Below are 17282 nucleotides of genomic sequence, written 5' to 3' on the forward strand. Positions count from 1 at the left end.
ATTACTTTCATACATTTTGGTCGTTTCTCAATACGCAAGGATGCTAGTACTTTCTTGTGTACTTGGCAAGTATGTTCTTGGCAAGTACAGCAGAAAGTCTGTTCTACCGAGTACGATAGGACAAGGACAGCATTTGTAACAGAAATGTACTCTGGTTTAAAAATGACATGCAAAATTAAAGTCTAGTTCATCCCCTAAATAACAAAGTAACAAAAACATATTTGTATAGTTTGGTCCATCTTTGATCAAAATTGATAAAATACCAACATTTCCCGCTGTTGAATGAAGACAAAAGTTTTTTTTTCATTAAAACAGACCTATTTAAGGCAATGCTGCTTTAATTTTGATAGTTGGTTTGCTAATTATCATTTTGAGGGATTGTGAAGAGTCCGAAAAAAAATACACACAGCAACATTTACAGGTTACACATAATTAATGACAATACAATTTTCATGTTTGTTTATTTGTGGGCGATGGTGGCACAGGAGTTAAGTGCTCGCTCCGTAATCGGAAGGTTGCAGGTTCGAGCCCCGCTCAGTCTGTCGCTGTCGTTGTGTCCTTGGGCAAGACATTTAACCCACGTTGCCTGCTGGTGGTGGTCGGAGGGACCGGTGGCGCCAGTGCTCGGCAGCCTCGCCTCTGTCAGTGCGCCCCAGGGCAGCTGTGGCTACATCGTAGCTCATCACCATCAGTGTGTGAATGTGTGTGTGAATGGGTGAATGACTGGTTGTGTTGTAAAGCGCCTTGGGGGGTTCCAGGACTCTAGAAGGCGCTATATCAAAATATCAAAATACAGGCCATTTGTATTTCTGATATAAAACATAACAGTTAGGAGCTTTTTCCTCTGCCATTTGGAGTATAACGGTTTGAAATGCAAAGCCTTATGGGAAACATTGCTGTCTCAAGTTTGCAGCCGGAGCATAAACACATCTGGGAGCTGTGAGCTAACTTGCTATAATACCTACTTAGAACTGGAACAATATTTGGGTAATTGTTGACAACGTTTCACAAGGATGTGAGTACACAAGTTCAGACCATCAACATATAAATATTGGACAGTGAGTTTCTATAGCCTCCAATAATAAGTTTTTGTGCTAAAATGGGAGGTGGCCACCACCGCCATTTTGACCGTGTCAGGTTCCGCCAAGCCCAGATAATTCCACAAAAGGGAAGAGAGGTGGAGCTGAGGGTGGGGCTGTAAGGCTGGGATCAACTGACGACACCCAGTCGAACTAGCTACAAGCTAACCTGAAGCTAACCCAAAGCTAATGCGGAGGTGGGAGCTAAGCTAACGGAGGTAGCAACCTAGCTACAACCGGAGTTCACTGTGCACAACACCAGAGCTTCTGAGTCAGAGATACGCCGGGCTGACCGTTGGGTAAAACCGGGTGGAACACAGAGGTCTCCGAGAGCTCCACAAGCCGGCAGCCGCACGGCAGACAGAAGCTGCGATCAGACAGAGATGCACCGAGCTGCGGGGAGGGGAGAAGAGCTCCACAAGCCGATAGTCGGAACCCAGCTCCACCAACATGTTATATTTCAACCCATTTTCTAAAGTGCAGCATTATGTTAAATGCACTGGGTTTTACCCTATTACAATTAAATTTCATGGTTAAACAGTACATGTTAAAATCTAAGCTCAGCTCGGCAGTGACCTAAAATACATGAATATAATTTTACTTACCGAAAAAAATGAAGTGGAGACTCCTTGGACGTTCTATTAGTGCAATTAATGCCACAGCAAGTCATTTTGTCCAACAATTGCACAAAAAATATCCAAAAAAGAATACACTCACACACAGAGACTCAAAATCCCGGAGCAGTTTCCAAGCCAGACCGAGGCTCTACTGAGGCCTTTCCCCGGAGCTAGCTCTGTGCTCACGTGGGTCGGATGCTCATTAATTATACAGAATTTTAGGCTTTTAATACACTTAAACAGAAGAGTGAGAAAAAAATTCACCCCCCTCAGAGTTGTCATGAGTGTAAACTAGATAATTTAAACCAAAAACATGTTTTGGTACCAGGCTGTAAACATGTTTATTTCTGCTGTGAAAATGGTATTTTTAACATGGGAGACAATGAGGATTTGCTCGCTTCTGACACCAGCCCCCAGCGGATGAGGGTGGAACTGCAATTTGTGGTACTTCCGGGATTGCTCAAATTTTTGAGCCGCATTGTGGGGGCTTGGTTCAGATGAGGACGCATATTGAGAAAAGGCCTTTGTTTCACTTCATCCCTGTGTCATATGAAATTTTATGCTGCATGGTTCTGGAAACACAAGTTTTCTTTTTATTTGTTAGTTTGGTTGAAGGTTACAATAGTAGCTTATTGGGGAGTCAAGTGCTCGCCCCGTAATTGGAGGTTGCAGGTCCGAGCTCCGCTCAGTTTGTCGTTGTCATTCTGTCCTTGGGCAAGCCACTTAATCCCCCTGGGCTGCTAGTGGTGGTCAGAGGGACCGGTGGTGCCAGTGGATGGCAGACTCGCCTCTGTCAGTGCGTCCCAGGGCAGCTGTGGCTACATCATAGCTCATCCCCACCAGGGTGTGAATGTTTGTGTGAATGGGTGACTGACTGATTGTGTTGTAAAGCACCTTGGGGGGACTTTAGAAGGTGCCATATCAAATGCAGACCAATTATTGTTTGTGTGTGTTTACCTGTAATCTTGTTCTACGCCCTGCTGTAGCAAGTGAATTTCCCCACTGTGGGATCAATGAAGCGCATTCTATTCTATTCTATTTATGATGGTGCTTTACAAAAATCTGTGAGAACAACCAAAATCCCAAGTTTCAGAATAAATTACATGACAAGTCAGAAGGGACACAGATGACAAAAAAAGAAATCAATGAAATCAAACAATCAAAAAGAATATACTTTGTGGTTTTTGTTGTTTGATGCAACAGCTTTTATTTTTTGGCACTAATCTAGTTCCATACAAATTTCTCATTTTGCTGCAGTCATTGTATTTCACTGGGGTGATTTTGTTCTGACACTATTTCATGCCTTTTTTCACTGGTTTGGCTGTTTGTGGTAGAACCAGAACCTTGGAGCAGTATCACAGAAAAATTGAAGACAAATTAAAAAATATTTTCACAACCATTTTCCCATCTTGCTGGTAGCCATGGGTCTCGAATTATGGTACTTTTTAAGGTACCGACCGAATTCCTTAGTACCGACTGAGCACCAATTCACGACATTTGAAACTGTGCCTCGTTTCGGTACCCGTCCTTCATAACGAGAACTTGCCTAGACAGCTGCGCATGCGCAAGAGCGTTATGTTGTCGGCCCCTGCGAGCGAGTTGTAAACAGAGCAGCATGGTAGAAAGAACGCAGGCTAAAGCTTGGGTCCACTACACTAAATGTAATGGGTAACTGGGTGATGATGAAACCAGCGACAACGATCTAAGTGAGGCATCCTCATCTTAATCTGCTCCGGTAGGTAAATAAAATGTTTAAGATAACGTTAACTTGATTTGTTAGCTTCCGTTCCGCTAATGGTGCGTTCGCTTTCTCATCGGATATCTGAATATCTGACTGGAAGAACATGAATGCACTCTAAAGTTTGGCTTCACTTTACTAAATGCAACGGGTGATTGGGTGAAGATGAAACCAGCGACAACGATCTAAGTTTGAGGCATCATCGTTTTAATCTGCTCCAACAGCTAAATAAACTGTTGAAGATAACATTAGATTGGTAAATTAGCTTCCATTGCACCATTGTTATCAGCTAATGGTGCGTTCGCTTTCTCCTCGGAAATTCTAACTTCCCAGTAGGAAAAATCAAAGAAAAAGGACAGCAAAAGGAATGAAGATACACAGTAAATTTAGTTCACAGTAAAGATGTTTGCTTCAGTTTATTTATTCGCTTATAAAACTACAAGGACGATGTTAAAATACAAACAGTTGTATGTTATTTATCGTGATATTTATCAAATATGGTTATATATTGAGAAAAATATATATATTTTATTATAAAAGAATTAAAATATTAAACACTCAAAAGTATCTAAAATTGGTACCGTTAAGTACCGGTATCAATTCCTAGGTACCGGGAATTAGTACCGAATCGATTCAAATGTCAAAAGTACCCATCCGTACTTCCTGGTGCTCTAAAAATCACATCATGGCAAACCACTAGTAACCATTTCAAAGATGTTCTAGTTTTAGTTTGGGAAATGGTAACAGTGACTTTCCTTTCAACAGTATTTGATTTGCATCAAAGTCATAAATAATTTCATAATGGATATAATGTTAAATTATTCAGAACTTAAAACATTTTTTGAGCTAATAGGTGAGAAAATCTCAGCCAGTAACCACTCAAAATCACATTAAAGTTTAAATTTTTTTCTGAATATTTCTAAAGGCTGTTTTTTCTTGGAGGAGCTAAAGCTGTGGCACAAAAAATTTATTTTTCCTTGTTTTTGTGCAACGATGAAGAAGCTGAAGAAATTTGCACACGACAGTACTCCCAAACCCAACACAAGTCCTTCATTCTGCTCTTAGTTCCACATCACATCCTCAGGCCCCACCCTGATAATCTGACACCACTTCCCCTCTTCAGCAGTGAAAGCAGGAATGAAATCTATCGTTTCCAGATCAGTGGAGGAGGGGAGCGTGCTGAAGTGGGGGGGAAGCTGGAGGAATACCGTGACCTCCTTTGATCCCTTCTGAAGGTCTTCCTCAATCCCACCCTCCCTCCCTCATCTCTCTCCTCTTCCACCTCTCATTCCTGCCCTGCCAAACACCTGTCTGCAGGTATGAATTTAGAGATCCAGAGCGTTTGGCTGTCTCCCCTTATCTGCCCGCTCTCTGTGCTTATCTCTCCATCCTTATCCTCCTCTCATCACATCTGTCAGCATCAACATCTCCAACTAAATTACAGACTTAGAGTGGGGCAAAATGGAGGCAATGATGATTGCAATCAGACAAGAGATCTGCAATCCAGAGGTGTTTAAAGGTGAACACACAGTTTTCAAAAGGCTGACGAGTCTCAGCTTGATGCGGCTGCAGCAGTCTTGTTTTTCTTGTGACTCTCTCTGCAAATTATGTATAACAGCGAGACAACAATCTCTCCTTGGCTCTTTATCTCCTGCTGAGAACAAAGAGAAACCAGAGGATGGAAAGGGTTTGTATGGGATGAAGAAGCCAAACTCGCTCAGTCAGGCTAAAAAATTACCGCTGGCTGAAGATGAGAAATAAAGGAAAGTTTTAGATTAAACACTTGAAGTTACAGCATGTCAAGTTTGAGTTACTGTGGTAATGAATTCTTTCAGACGAGTCTTGTCTGCATGTAAAACTGCTTTTAATGCTACACATTTGGCCTTTTAGGACAAACTGAATACAGAAACCCTTTCTTTCAAAATTTACTTCACCATTTGTGTTGAAATCATTTCTCTGGGTTGTAAAAATTGCATGTTTTAAAGCTGGGATCTGTTGCGTGATGTCACCAATGAGAGGAGGGGTAGATTTTCAAATTTGAATGGCTATAGCTCCCGCCCCTGCTCCCCATCGTCTTCTAGAAGGAGCTGAAAGCCACGCCGCATACTGCGTACACAGCATGTGGCCTTGTAGCACCAACGGACAAGTAATGTTTTTGATATGTTCCTGCTCAGACACCTGATTCTGTGCTGGATTATCTCTTCATTCTTCATCGGGTTCTGCAGAAGCTGCTTATCACTTGTTTTAATCAAATCTGCAGTGTTCAAGCAGTCTAAAACCTGGAGGAATCCGTAATGCTAGCATAACTCCTGCTAACGCTGCAACAGGCTAAAACAATAGTTCAATGTAAGTCAATCGCAACTCAAAGCCCCTTTTCGTTCCCCTCCCTCCTCTTCCACAGATAGCTTGAAATTTACAGACTGACATTAATTCAATGCAGGTTAAGTGAACATTCAAGCTAGGTTGGTGTGCTAAGCTGACTGTGCCTCACCCCGTAGTGCATGCTGGGAACTGGGGAGCATTCTGCTTGATTGACAGCTCCCTCTTGTGGATATGCAAATCTGCCCTGCTCTAGGCTCACGTAAATTACCATTTTTTCCCTTAAAGGCTAGGGTAAATTTAAACATTAAACATGATTTGCTACGTAGCAGCTTTAAGCCAGTTAAACTTCAGGAGCAATTGGGGAGTGAATCACAAATAAAACAAGGAAAAATTGCAAACAAATTGATACGTAAAAACAAATTATTTAAATTTGTTCATTGTTGGATCACATACCTAATTTGACCTTGCCTTTCATAAAATGAACAGAAATGTTGAGAATACCAAATCAGTGTGATTTCAGCTCAAAGTTTGGATTTTTTTTCTTTCAATTTTGTGTCACAGCCCAGTGAGATACAAACTCATCACGTAGAACAACTCAGTTATTGAGTAAAAGTTTTATTTTTCACTCTTTATCTTTGCATTTTATCTCCATCAGGAAGTTTCTGGCTGATAAATAAGTGTATTATTAGCAGACTTTAACCGCCTCTTAAGTTTTCTATGAAATATCCAGCAGAAAACTGGTTGCTTTATGGAGCAGAGCTTTGTTTGAAGCAGAGCACCATCATGAAACGCCTACCGTTGCACACCCCTAACCCCCCCCCCTCAGATGTGCTATCTATGTTCGGGATCAGCTCTCACCTCAGCCGGCCTCTTCATGTCTTTCTCTAATGTCTCATACTGAGACCAGAAGCCCTTGGAAAGACCCCCAGTGGAATGTGACAAGTCATAAGACCGCCACAGCCGCATCCCTCCCACCCCACAGACTGGAGACCTGCTCAGAGGATATGAGACACGATCGTAGAGAGGTGTGGGTGATTTTTAGAACTGGTACAAGGGCATCACTGTATCTGCACGCCCTTGAGGACAAATCAAGGAAATCTCTGAGAATTTAAACAGAAGCACATGTTGAGCTTAAATTATGACCTGCTTTTAATTTCTAAATATGTGCAGCACATGTTAAATAAAAAAAAAATCTGCTCCTGGTTTGTGGGAGGCTGATGCTAAAAGAATGTGATGATTGTGTGTTTCATTGATCGTAAATCATCAGTGGCAGTGAGCAGGTGGTGTCAACATCTCGGGTTAGCCTGTAAGGTCTCATTCTGCCTGCAGATTTAATCCAAAATGACTTTTGCATGTCAGGTTTTCATTTACGGCTTGAGACAAAATTCCTTAGTGCCGACTGAGGTCAAGTAAAATAATACGTGTGCAGCTTCGCAAGACAGCTTCCATGGATCCAAATAACACATGACAGCATCCACATGAAGCGTGTTTTTGGGATGTGTGGCCAAAGAGAGAAAGTGTTTTACTTCTATGTGTCTGCGCGTGTGTGTGTGTGCACATTCCCTGCCCATAGAAGATCCATCATCTGGCTCGTATTACAAAGCGGTAGGGATCTTTGCTCAATTCCGGCTGACGGATGAAAAGGAGAACTAACATGGCAGCTATGTCAATAACAGACGCAGCCGGTGCTGACATCTGCCAGCCTCGAACCCTCACCCACTCACCCCATTAGCTCCATTTTGTACACCATACCAGCCAGATGTGACTCCTGCCCACATCTGTCACAGGCATGACCCCCTCACCGGGGATCAGCTCAGTCGTTTGGGTGAGTTAGTTCTAAATAAGCATTTCATTTAGCCGTTAACAGATGAAAATACATCTTTTATCACCTGCAAATATGCACTATAAACACACCTCCAAAATAATTATTTTCCTTTACAGCCACCTGTCAAACAGGCCCCCGAAAAAGAAGCAGCAGCAGTGTTTAAATAAATAATAATAGAGATATTTTAGCTGAAAAGATTTGTAAAGATACTTGGATGCTGTCTGTTGCAGTGTTTGTACTAAACTTTTATGTTTGCCCAAGATGGTCATAAGAAATGTGCTCAAAGCTGCACAAATCTCACAGTGGATGATTAAAAGACTGTTCAATCGATGCAGATTCACTCATGGCTTAACCATAGATGTTGCATGCCATGAGATCATCCAACACTTAGAAAGCGAAGAAGAGTGATTGAGGAGATGGCGTGTTAAACATCATCCTTTAGTCATTGCTCTACATTAGAGATTTCCCTTTGGTTTTAACAGTTGTGCTCTTTTCCAACACAACAATCACCCAAAACACACATCCAAAGCTACTGTTGCATTTCTGAAGAAGAACAGGGTGAAGGTAATTGAATGACCAAGTATGTCTCCTGATCTGAACCCAATGGAGCACCTGTGGGGAACTCTAAAGCAGCAAGTTGAGCATCACTCTCCATCCAGCATCCAGGCTCTAAAAGAGGTTATTATCGAAGAACGGAAAAAAGACAGATGTTGCGACATGTCGCCATCTTGTTAATTCCATGCCTAGAAGACTTGGTTCTGGGTGAAATATCCCTCCAACAGACCCTGGCTCAGTATGAGCAACCATCCGCCACAACACACACACACACACACACACACACACACACACACACACACACACACACACACACACACACACACACACACACACACACACAAATCTGAAACTGAAACTTGTAAAAAAATAAAAAGATACAAACTTTTCATGTTTTTGTTCTTTTTAAAAATGTATTTTACAATTTTTACTCAATATTTAAACTTTTATTTTTATTTTGCTATTCTTATTAAACAACTGTCCATATTTTTATTTCGCCCCTTGGGTTGGTGTTGCAGCCCTCATGCTCACACATATATGATCATAGATTACACACAGTCTGCTAAATATATATATATATATAACACAAACAAAATGGGTGTGTATCTGCAGGAATATGTACCAGCACACTCATGTCACAACAGAGGGGTGAAAGGTGGGTGAAATTAGTTTTCTACTACAAATGATCTCTGTCAAGGAAAATAATCTGGTAATTATGTCACAGATTGAAAAGCTTGCTATGAAGGTACCCTTTGCCAGTCTCAGTAAAGACTATTATACACAGAGCCCCGTATATTTGCTCAACTCGCTCCCTGATGTGTTTGATGTGAACAGTTGAGATGTAAACGTTGCAGAGTCAGAGCGACAGTGGAAGAGTTGTGGCAACCTGAAGCTCAGGGGATAAATAAGCCTGTGGTTGGCAGTCATCTGTCAACAATAAAGTGCTTCTGAATATTTGTTCAACTGTACTGAGAGCACGTTTCTACCAGAGACACTCCATCTGGCTCACACTGTCAGTGTCACAAGACACTTTGCTCTGACATGCAGACATTTAAGAGGCCTATCTGTGTCTGCTGTCAGAAGTCCCCTTTACTGCATGAGTAAAACTCTCCTTAAGCTTCAATGCGTCTGAAAAAAAACTAAAAACAAACCTCAGCTTTAGAAAAGCCGATGATAACTTCTGAATAATAACTTTACAAAGATAAAAGCTGCTCTTGAAAACAGCCCTCATGGTGTGTGTTTGTGTGGCTAAATGGAAAATGTTTGGCAAAACATCAGAGCAATAAAAAAGCCTCCGAATGAGGACGTTTGATCATTCGGTTTTTGGTTTAGTCACAACCTCAGAGCACCAGCAGAAGCAGGGTAAAAAATGGCAGATTGAATTTTAACTCAAAGCTTTCCACTTTTTTTTCTACACGCTCGTGTTTTGTGAAAAACAGATGGAGTTTCAGTTTTCTCTTCTGTGGGACTTCAAGAAAGTTAGGATGGTGTGATGACATTTTCTGTTTTGCACTGAACATCTAAATGTTGTATTTCAGGCAAAATCTTGACCAAAAACTCTTGTAAAGTAACACTGAGCAGTTTCCTCCTCCGCCCTAATGCTTGAAAGTGGAACTGTCGTAAACAACCCTGCTGAAGCTAACGCTAACAACAAGCTAACATCAGGGCCAACTGTCATGCATCGAGTGTGAGACACACACATTTGAAAATCTTCACACGCTCTCACACCACACCTCCAATATCTCACGCGGAAGAATCAACCCCCCACCCTCCACTCTCATGGCAAATTTACTGAGGCGAACCAGTCTCCTCCCTTTGGTCGGCTCATGGGTCCTCGGAAGAACCAAAAAATTAATGCAAGTCAACAGGGCTAAAAGAGCTATTTTCTAATCCGCTTTGCCTTACACCCTGGATCGCACATATGCTGTACTCTAATTTAAATGAAAAGTACTGATGTGTGTTTCGATCACGCCAGTCACGTACTTTGAGATTTATCAGCTTGTAAAAGTTCGTAATTAGCATGACTACAAATCGGACGTCGGCACGTCGCATTTATGACATCACCACAGAATCTCCTCTCCCCTAGCATAGCTGCTACTTACCAAATGGCCAGGTTTTTGGTGGTTCTTTCCCTCTGAAAGAAGGATTTGAAGTTTGGTGAACTTACAGCCATTTTCCTTCTGTTTTTCTCCATGTCTGCTTCGATTACATTACTTTGGCGACGCACATTTGTAGTCCTGGACTTATTTTCACACAAAACTTAAAATAATCTTCCCCCCCATTCGAAAATAACTGCTTTCTTGGTATGAAAATGTGTTTTTAAAATTCATGGACATCATATGTGAAATCAACAAGCGGAATTAGAACATAGCGTTTTTAGCCCCATTGACTTGCATTCTTCTTTTTGTTCTTCTGGGCACCCATGGTCCGGAAGTAGATAGGCGTGACTTAGGCTCCCTATTTTCTAATTGGCTTTGCCTTACGCCCTGGAGCGAGTAGGTGCCCTACAGAGGGAGCTCTTTAATTGCTTCGTAAAAGTTCGTCATTAGCATGACTACAAATCAGACCTTGACACGTCACCATAGAATCTCCTCTCCCTTAGCATAGCTGCGACTTACCACATGGTCAGATTAATGATGGTTCTTTTCTCCTGAAGGAAGGATTTGAAGTTTGCTGAATTTACAGCCATTTTACCTCTGTTTATGTCCATTTCTGGCTTGATGACATCACTTTGGTGATGCACATTTTTAGTCAGATTTATTTTTACACAAAACCTATTATAAATTTTCCCCCTTTCGAAAATAAACGCTCTTGGTATCAAAATACATCTAAAATTTGCAGACATCATATGTGAAATCTATAATTATATAGATATATATAATATAATAATATATAATAGCACATAATTAACGGGATTAGAAAATAGCTTTTTTGGCCTCGTTGACTTCAAATCACTTTTTTCGTTCTTCCGGGGACCCACAGTCCGAAAATAAATGGACGTGACTTAGGCTCCCTTTAAAGCAATTAAAGAGCTCCCTCTGTAGGGCACCTACTCGCTCCTCAAAACTGTTAAGTGTGGTATCTGGCCAGTAAAGGGCTGCAGAGTGGTTCCAGATATGAAACTAGTCAAGTTTCTAACTCAACTATCATTGAGATCAATGTTAAAATTGTAGCTTGAAGTTTAAAAAACTATTTTGTGTTACTTTAAACAGCATAGATAAACCTTCACGAGTCTGACAGGAAGGCAGGTGTCTCTTTGTGTTTGTGTGTTCCCAGGTAGCAGCAGCAACAACGATTATGACATTCCTGGTCTTTATTACACTGTAACGTGCTTAGACATCTTCAACGGGGTGGGATTAGCACACCAGATACAAACACCAGCCTATCTCTTCATCGGCACATTTAGAAAACACCAAAACCTCACCGTACCTCAGACCTCACCCTGTTACACCACCCAGCACTGTCACAAAACTCCAACCTTCACAGTGATGTGCTCGGTTTAGCTGAGGGTGAAAGCGCGGGGTGGTTGCACGGACAACAGAGAAAGAAGAATATGAAAGAGATGAGGGTGTCTGTCTTTTTCCTGCTGCGTGTTCTGAGTTGTGCATCTTGGAGATAAGAGATGAGGATGTGAATGTGTGATGATTAATGAGCTGAATTCTATCAGCAGCTGCTGTAACATGTGTGTGTGTGTGTGTGTGTGTGCGTGCGTGCGTGCGTGAATGTGTGTGTGTGTGTGTGTGTGTGTGTGTGTGTGTGTGTGTGTGTGTGTGTGTGAGGAAAGCTATGCACATAGCCTTCACACACACACACACACACACACACACACACACACACACACACACACACACACACACACACACACACACACACACACACATGTTTTTATATTTTGAACATTTTGTTCAATCAGATTGTAAGACTAGTCTCAAGCTTTGGTGACATCAGAAAAAGAAAAACTTTCGGTTTGTAAAATTTTAACAAAGATCACTTTAATTTTACGAGGCCAAAAGAATGTAGTTTTAATCATTAATTTCAATAACTCTGTTTTTGTCTTTTGTGACGTTCCTGCTCACCTCTCATTCAGTTTTTCATCAGCCAGGTAGAGACGCAGGTGTGTGGTTGTCATAGTGATCCCAAAACTCTGTTTCACGCTCCTTAAGATTTTTCATAAGCCGCTCCTAAAGGCATCTGTCTTCCACAGTCCCGGTGAGCTGTCAGATGATCCAGCTCCAGCTCTAATGGAGAGAAGCTTCCGGAGCTCTGCATCGCTCCAGTTTATCATCTCAGCTAATTCTGTTTACAAAGTGAAACTCACTGCCCATGTTTACTTTCATTTTCAATATTGTAGCTGGTCGGAGCTTGGCAGTAACTCCCCACGTGATCAGGACACCTCCCTCTGTTAGGCCAAGGCGTAATTCACAAGTCAAGCTTTGCAGCAATATTACTACCAAGCTTGGCAGAAGAAATGCCACAAAATTCTTACATTGCCATGCTGCCGCGGTGCCTTCATGAGACACACGGTAGTGGCAATATTACGTTCAGCAAAAAAAGAAGAAAAAGTGTCTATTCAGTCTAGATCACACCCTCCTGCATCTAATCAATACAACAATCCACACACAATAGAGGCTAATGACCCAGTGACTCCTCGGGAGGTAGGGAGGGGGTATTGATAGGTAGTTTCTGTTAATTGAGCAACAATAGACAGCTACAATTTATGAGCTTCACCCTCCCATATTCTGGGACTTTAAAGCAGAAACGTTCTCTATTCCAGAAAGAGAGAACACCCCTTTAGATTTATTGAGAATGATCCAGATGTGGTCAAAATAGTTTTGCCATTACAACCACTTTTAACCCTTCGTCCGCTGACAGTTGCCAGGACGGGTAAATGTGCACTTAAGTGTGCAGTATTGGGCTCTGTCTGCAGCTGGACAGCAGTAAGACCTCACTTACTTCCACAAATAAAGTCATATTTAGCTACAAGCAACAAGAACATCTCAATTTAATGTTAAATGGAGTTTTGTGAGGCTTTTTGTCTCATTTCTCCTCTGAAATGGAACAGGAGAGAAAAAGTAGACTTTATAAATTCAAGAACCTCTCCATGCGCATCAACATCCAGCCCTAATGGGGGCGCCGATGTGTCTCACCAGCATGATGTAATGACTTAAAAGCTTAAAAGTGCAGTGTGTGTGTGTGTGTGTGTGTGTGTGTGTGTGTGTGTGTGTGTGTGTGTGTGTGTGTGTGTGTGTGTGTGTGTGTGTGTGTGTGTGTGTGTGTGTGTGCGTGTGTGTGTGTGTGTGTGTGGATTCGTGCCCAGACAAACACACCTCACACTTAGCCCACCGAAGTTGATAGTTCACGCTCAGTGGAGGTTTTAAGTTACAACACTGAGAAATTATTTGATTGTAAAATAACTCTGGCTATGTATTCTTCATTGACTCATGCCAGCTCCTGTAGACTTGTGCCAGCTGGGCCCAGTAGCCCGTGTGTGTGTGTTTACGTTGGTCGCTGTGGTTACATAAGGGCGAAAGTATTAAAAATACTGTATAAGAGAGAATTATGAAATTGTAAATTACATACAATGGCACACTAATGTTTGTGAACGTGTGTGTGTGTTGTGTTTTTGTGCATTCCTGGGAGGACCCTGAATGGATCAAAGCTGATGACACACCCAAGCAAAATTCCTCCTGAGGTAGCCAGCTGTCAGACCCAGGATCAGAGATCATCAGTGCCCGTCCTTCTTGTTTTTTGCCCTCTGTGGCACTCTCAGTGAGTTAGCCCTCAGCCATCGTCACTGATCCAGTCAGATCAGGATCTCTGTAGATAAGAGCCGAGACGTCTGGCAGCCATGATGAGTGTTCAAAGGAGAAACGGCCAAACATAAAGTTTCAGGAAACAATTATGATACATTTACTTCCCCCTTTTCCTTCCTCCTGCTTTTCCATATGTTTTACTCTTATTGATGAGAGGATTAAACCCAAGTAAGAGGTGCTGTAGTGTTGCCATGGTAACTGCCACATATTTACATCTAAATAACATTTAAAATTAGGATGTTTTTGTTTCGCACATTCTTTTAAAAATTGTGATGTGTTTTTTAATTACGTAAATAGGGCAGTTTTAATTAAAGAGTCTATTTGCAAATTCTGTTTGTTGTCTCAATTTGTCCCATTATGAGGTCTGAATAAGCAATAAAACGGGACTGGAATTTTCTTCATGTGTGTTTTAAACTGTTTTTAGGTGATCTTTGGGAGTGTTGACTCCATTCTTCCTGGTTTTCTGTTCAATAGCTGTGGTTCTTTTAACTGGGTGGTGATACACAAGACACACATATGTCAAGTTTTTTTCATTTTTTGCATGAATGTTTTCAGAATCAAACACTGAAAAGAGTTTGTGTCACACAGTGAAACTACATTTTCATCTTCGACTGAAAGAATATTACACAAAGCACCAATTAGCTGAAAAACTGGTTTTAATTCAAACTTTCAATAATACAAACTCCAATTCGATCACAAGTGTTAGCAAAACAAAAGAGCAATTTATAATTTGGAGGTGAATGAAGCACATAAAGATGAGCGTTCAACTGGGTGTAATTTTCCCCTCCATAATTGATCAATGTGTTCAACCCACTGGGGTCCATAACAAAATGACAAGATTGTTGATCTCAGAGATTAGCTGAAATATTTTGATGATTAAAGGTTCTGATGTACAGAAAAAATGAAAAGAGGAAGAAAAAAATATTTGTTCTTCATAACAGGTGATGTGGTCTTTACAGGTCATGAGAACATGGTGGAAAGGTTGTGAGAAACTGTTCTGGAGCTTTGAAGGACCGAGTCAGGCAGACTGACAATTGGCACAAAAAAATTAATATAGCAGATAAGTGAGCCAAATAAAACAGAACTGGTGGTAAAACTGCACCGTCCAATTACAGCGACCATTAGTGTGTGTGTGTGTGTGTGTGTGTGTGTGTGTGTGTGTGTGTGTGTGTGTGTGTGTGTGTGTGTGTGTGTGTGTGTGTGTGTGTGTGTGTGTGTGTGTGTGTGTGTGTTTGCCAGGGAGCTGGTCGGCCCGCTGCTTGTAGATGTGCAGCCAACTCTCACTTGGCAGCACTTTGAAAGCTTTCTTCACCTCTGCAGCGGTCAGCAGTGTCAACAGACCAAATGCACACACTGAGCCTATGATTCACTGTGGCTGGAACATGCACACCTGTGCATGTGTGCATCCATGCAATAACCTTTGTAATTATTTAAATTACATGTTATTTAATAAGCCATAAGGCGTAGGATTCCATAGGAAATATGAAATCCACCTTACGGCTCTGTAAGGTTACCAGAAGATTGGAACTTTTTAATGCAGGGATTAGATAACAGCTTCATATTCACTCAGAGACAACAGAAGAGAGAGAGTCAAGTTTAAAAGTTAAGAATTTTATAACTAACAAATTAAACTAGACTGACTTTAAGCACTAAATGCATGGTGTAACTAAGGTGGATGAGACGGTGCATGGATGACGTGTGATGTTGCTAAGAACCAGCATGTCCGAAGAAGCGTTTAGTTCTGATGGGAACTGAACGTGATGTCTTCACGTTAAGCTTTGATTAGGAGATTCATAAAAACATTCAACGCCATTTTTGTCGGTCTACATACCCTGAGCGGAAGTCCCCGTCTAGATCAGGAGGTGTAAAGGTCCAGCTTGACCTTATGGAGCAGGAGCCGGTAGAAACAGCCACGGCAGCTCACCACCCGTCTTGAGATACTTCCGGGTCACGACAATTTTATTGGCGTCTGGTGAGACCCGAGCCTGGGTCTTGATGGTTTAGCTTTTATTCTGAAAGGAACTGTTGCGGCAGTGGGAACAGCAACAAATTTTCCAGCTTGTCGTTGGTTCTTTCGGTTAAAGAGGAGAGTTAAAGATTGGCCACTCCGACAAATTCTCTGGAATGCTTTGAACTGGCGTTAGAGATGACGTGGGCATTGTTTTATACTATGGATGTTATGGTTTATGGTCAAATGACAAGTTGGCAGGTTTTACCAAACACCATCAAAACCACGCCTCCGTCAGATCTGTCAGATTCTGATTGGATCAGTGAAAGTAATGTGTCATGTCTTTTAACGCTACGTGAGATCAGTCCTAGTGGAACAGTACCTTTATATTCTATAGGATTATAATAAAGTAATTTATTATTTTGATTTCACAGATCGGTCACATCTTATTTATTGACTAACACTTGGTTGGATTAGCTTTATTAAAATAGAGTTCCTTGATTAATTAAAAGAAAATAGTTCATTCTTCATTCTTCTGTTGAGCTGAAAATAAGCAGGTTAGAAGCGAATGCATGAGACCTTGAGACCATATCTCATGCAGACTAGTTCTGTGCAGAGGAGGGGGAAAAACAGTCATTTCATTCTGCTACACCTTTTTTATGACTTCTGACACCATTTGTTACACATGCATCCCTATCTTCTACAAACCATTTCATTCTGTGTTAGGTAATTTAAAAAAAATCAGGTTTCAGCCAATTTGTAACATAATCTCTGTCAGCAAAATAAAAAACATAGAATATAAGTGCAACCCTTTCACCACCCAGCTCGATAGAATATGGTGCTGGCTATTGAGTCTAGCTACCCTTTAATCTCAAATTACGGTTGTGGCAAAAGAGACATTCCAACGTATAGAAACTGTGTCTAGAAGTTTAACTTTGATTCCAGAGAGGTTTCCCAAGGCACACAACAATATGTGGTAAAGCACTTTTGTTTCCCAGTGTACATCTGAAATTTTCCGAGGTGCGCGTTGCGGAAATTCTGGGCCGTGCGGAGGCGCGGTGGAGGGGCGTGGTTGTTAAAATGACGCAAAATGACGCAACTTTTCCGCGCGGAGCTGTGCGGACCTCGCGGACGCGTCAAGCATAAACCAACCTTCAGTCCTACCAGTCGGAGGTATTCCCTGGTCCCTACAATCGCGGAAAACAATGTCGGGTCCCAACTTCTCTGGCTCTCTTCCCACGACGCAGGTGAGTGGCTGGATCCGTGCGTCACACTCCTCCCGTGTGGCTCTCCACAAGGCAATTCCTCCGACAGCTGCAGCTGAACTTTAGTGCAGCTTAGCTCCTCCGACCTCCACTGGAACCAGTTAAAACTCGCTCCCCCAC

This window comes from Nothobranchius furzeri, chromosome 3 (genome assembly GCF_043380555.1).
Source record: "Nothobranchius furzeri strain GRZ-AD chromosome 3, NfurGRZ-RIMD1, whole genome shotgun sequence".
NCBI classification, from domain to species: domain Eukaryota; kingdom Metazoa; phylum Chordata; class Actinopteri; order Cyprinodontiformes; family Nothobranchiidae; genus Nothobranchius; species Nothobranchius furzeri.